Genomic DNA, 4,433 nt, shown 5'->3' on the forward strand with positions numbered 1-4,433 from the left:
CCACGAAGCACTTTCAGGGTGCGCTCGGTCTCCAGCCAGCCAGCTCTCTCCAGCCCCTCAATTATTCCCGCCCATTCATCCATCCATCTCCATCCACCATCCTCTGCTGTCCGTCCGTCCGTCTAGCCGTCCATCCATCCATCTCTCTCCATCCCCTCAAATACCCACGTCCATCCATCTGTCTGTCCCTGTACACCTTGCTCCAGCCCTCCTCCGGCCACCGTCCCCGTGACAGGTTCATTAATGATATTGCAACCCTGGCGAGAGGCTCCGGGCAGGTCAGCGGCCGTGGCTGGACCCGCTCCTCTTTGTCAATCCACCCTTGGCAGTAAAAAAAAAAGCCCCATATTGTCGTCCTTCGGTTCCTAAAAAGCTCCCTGCTCCCTGCGTGCCACTCTCCTCTGCCCCTGCGCTTCCAGCTTCTCGCAGGACAACGCAGCCTGGTGTCCTGCCCAGCCTAGACCCCACGGTGATGGATTAAGCTGTGCGTGAGCAGGGGGGCAGCTGGAAATGTCACGGCCTGTCCCTGTCCCGGCGAGGCCCCCGCCTTGGTGCGTCAGCGCCAGAAACGCTCTTTGTGGGGCTCACTGGAAAAATGAAGTGGGTTTTCTGGTGGCGTTGGTAAGGCAGGGTAGCTGTAAACGGCCCAGACACGTTGTCGCTGGCCCCCGGGGGGGCTCCTGGGGCCGGGGAACACAGGGGATTCGACCTCGTGTCCTGCCAATGCCAGGCGTTTCCTCGCCCCTCCGGGCTCTGCGGGTGGTTTTGGGGTCCTTCATAGCGATGCTCGGTCCAGCCTTTCCCACCACCGCAGCCGTTTGAGCCCCGCCAGCTCCCGACAGCCCCACGGGCTCCTCCCTCGGGTCACATCTTCCCCTCTGGGCAGCAAAGAACCCGAGGCTGAGCACAGCTCAGCTGGATTTCTTCTTGAAAAGCAAATTATCGACCTCCTGAAGCGCACGAGGTCGGCTGCTCCCAGCCGCCTCGCGCTGCTCCGATGGGCAGCCGGGAAGGGCTTTAAGGCAAGTCCCTCATTCATAGCCTTTGCCTTTCAATAAGACTAAACCGAAGCCAAAGCTGCCGTTTGTTCTCTGGCACGGAGACACGGGAACACATGTGCAAACCACATGGCGATGGCTTTGCTGGCCAGAAAGCTGTGCCGGGGCCAGGTGGGGACGGGGCAGGATGCGCCTGGGGCCATGGGGTGCGGGATGCCCACCCGCAGGTCGGCTGGGCAGGGAGGGAAGCGATAAGCCAAGCATCCTCCTCTCTTTTTAAAGCACCGATGAATGGAAACGGGGCAAAGCTGCCTGCAGACATGTGGTGGGGCTGGGCACAGCGGGGGGAGCCGCCTGGGTCTCCCGCAATTAATTTGCCTTTGCCGCTCTGCCGCAGTGAGTGGCAAACCCAGCTGCTTTCCTTGGCCTCTTTGATAAATCCTTCCACCCCACAGGGTTTTGGGCTGTGGCCTCCCGCCACGGGATGCGTTTGCCGGGGACGCAGGGCTTGGGGCAAGCAGTCCCCGAGCCTCCCTCCCTGCCACCACACCGAGCACGGGTGCTGCACGACGGCCTGATGCCACCACAGGAGTCACCCCGGGAAAAGCCCGGTACCAGCGATGTAAAGCCGAGCTCAGCAGACAGAGACGGCCGCTCAGCTGGGCTGCATCTGCACGAGGCTGGGCCACCGGCCAGCGAAGGTAAGTGAAAACTTCTGCTCCCATCCTAACCCTCCGCGGCTCCTTTGGTGAAGGGACTCGCTAGCGCTTTTCATTAAATCCCCCGCACGCTTTTTTTTTTCCCTGTCCCAAAAAGGTTGCGGCCCTTTCCTGGCTCCATGAGATGACAAAGAGCCTCTTAACAGTCTGCTGTCGCCTCTCAGAATTAAAACCAAAGGCTCCAGGGGTTTATTTGCTGGGGGAGCATCCTTTAGGCTGCCAGTGGAAGACGGCACTCTCTGCCGTATTGCAACCCCTAAGGTCAACCGAAAGCTACATCCCCCCGCAGTCGGCTCTGGGTGCCAGAGTACGGCCTGTCACGCTCCCAGGGCGGCTCGGGGCCATCGAAGGGGCCCAAAATTGCGTCTCAGCGATGCCACTGGTCCCGCTCTGCCACAGCGGGACAGTGCCGCAGGGGCTGGCACGGCGCTGGCCACCGGCAGAGCTGGGTTTGCCTTGCTGAGAGCAGGCTGGGGAGTCGTTCGGCTGCAAGCTGCCAGTTTGTAATAAGAAAAAGGGCTTCGGGTATTTTTGTTGGCTCCTGACCTTCCTTCAGGCCGAGGGGGGTCACACATGGGGGGGTTTCTCCGCCGGAGGGGCAGCGTGGGGCTCCCGGCTGCTTGGCTGCCAGCACCCAGGCGGCATCGCTGCCTGGGAGAGAGACAGCTGTGCACCGGCGTGCCTCCCTCCCCCCCGAAAAGGGAAGGTTTAATTAGCAAAAGCCCAATTACAGCTTGGTGAAATATTGCATTAAGTCCCTCTCAAGGACACAGCACGCAGCATCCTTGGAGCGACCGTCTCTCTCCCTCGTTGTCTTTTTTCAGGTTCGTCCAGGTCTTCCCCCAACCACGTCCAAAGGCCAGAGGTGTCCGAGCAAACCCGGGCGACGCTTCCCCCCTCTCCTACCACCCTCAGGGGCTCACCAGAGCCCCCAGAAACGGCACAAGTTAAACACTTGGTGCGAGCTCCTGCCTTCAAACTTTTTATTGATTTTACTAAAAAGCATAGGTAATTACTTTCCCGACAAAGACAGTAACACAGTAATGGTAAGTTATAAATAACGATGAATAAATAATACACATTAGGAAAATATCATCCCGGCTGTTCACAGCCAGGGCTGAGAGCATAAATAAAGGGCTGCAAGGAAAAGCCCGGGGGGAGCGAAAGGGCCCCGGTGACCGTAGGCTGGGACTGTTTTCGGAGCAGGGGATGGGTCCTGGTGCGAGGCAGAGCCCGGCTGCTCTGGGCGAAGGCGAGGGGGACCCTGCACTGCCTGTGTTGTACCGGGAAAAGTCCGTTTTGTGGCAGAAAGGGAGAAAATTTGGGGTGGAAATCAGGCTCTGGGGTTATTGCTGCTGACTTCAGCGAGGGGCTTCACTTCACCGGGAGCCATCGGAGCTTTCCTCGACGGAGAGTCTCTGCAGGGTGGAGAGGAATTTGTGGCAATAAAGCACCTTTTAGAAAATTCATTGGTTTTTTTCAATGGAAAAAGGAAAAAGAAGAGAAAAAAATCATTTCGTTTGAACTCTCTAGGCCAGCTTTGCTGAGAAATTTGCACCTTGGGCCACTTGGCAAGAGCCGAGCCCACGTCTAGAGAGCAGGAAGCCGAGGGCTCCCGCGGTCCTTGGGCCCCTGGTTCTCCTTGCGATCGATGGGATTTAGGCACTTAAGAGCTTTTAAGGACGGAGGCCAAGGTCAGCTCTCGTGCAGCAGGCACACAGGCGTGCTCTTCGCTCCCATCCTCTGCTCGGCGTCCCTGCCAGCTCCAAAACCACCCTTTTGTTCTCCACGACAGAGGGATGGGAAGATCAGCTCCATCTCAAACCGCAATTTAAAAGCTGCCGAGCATCTTTCCCGGCTGAAGCGTAGTAAACGCCGGGCGGCTCCGGGCTCGTACGCCCACGGCAGAGTTTTACCATTCAGGGGAAAACTGCTCTCTTGATTTAGACAGCCGGGGAGGGACCGCCGTTAATACCTCCCCCTTTTCCCTTGCTCGAGCCTTGTGCCTGCTCATCCTATCTGCGCTGTGCTTCGGGTGCACGCAGCCTGCGAAACATGGGGAGCGCTCTGTAAAATCAGTCTGTGCTCTGCAGGGAGTTATTCCCGTGGGGACGGGGCTCGGCCGGACCACGGCATCCAAACCAGGCAGTTCAGATGTTGCCCTCCTGGCTCGGGGTGGGAGACGACACCGTTCCAGCGCCGGCTGGGCCAGGATCAAACCGCAGCCCCGGCCCTTTGTACGTACCAGGAGGGACGCAGCCCGCTGGTGTCAGCGACGCCGGTGCAGGTGGATCAGGGAAGGATGAGCTGGCGATTCATCCGTTGGCGCTGGGGATGTGCACGGCAGTGGGGCGAACTGAAGGGCTTGGGCACACGCGGGGCACGTGGCCGGGTGCTACGTGGATGGGGGCCGCGGGGCCACCCCCGTGCTGTTTGGGGGCTCCTGAGCAGAGATTTCACTTGGGTTTTGGCCCCCAGATACCCTCGAGGTGTGGATGTGGCCCGAAATCACTGCTGAGCACCTACCTGGGGGAAGACTCAAAGCACCCCAAAAGCACAGCTCCGGGGTAGGAGGGATCCAGCATTCCCCAAACTCACAAAACCCCCTGATTTCCATTACTATCGAAGTGTCCCAATCTGGTTTCCATTACACTCCTTGATTTCCATGCCTGTAATTTCTCTTAATGCCTCTCTCCGTCCACCACCCCCTCCCCCC

The sequence above is a fragment of the Pygoscelis adeliae genome, unplaced genomic scaffold, assembly GCF_000699105.1.
Source record: "Pygoscelis adeliae isolate BGI_AS28 unplaced genomic scaffold, ASM69910v1 Scaffold504, whole genome shotgun sequence".
NCBI classification, from domain to species: domain Eukaryota; kingdom Metazoa; phylum Chordata; class Aves; order Sphenisciformes; family Spheniscidae; genus Pygoscelis; species Pygoscelis adeliae.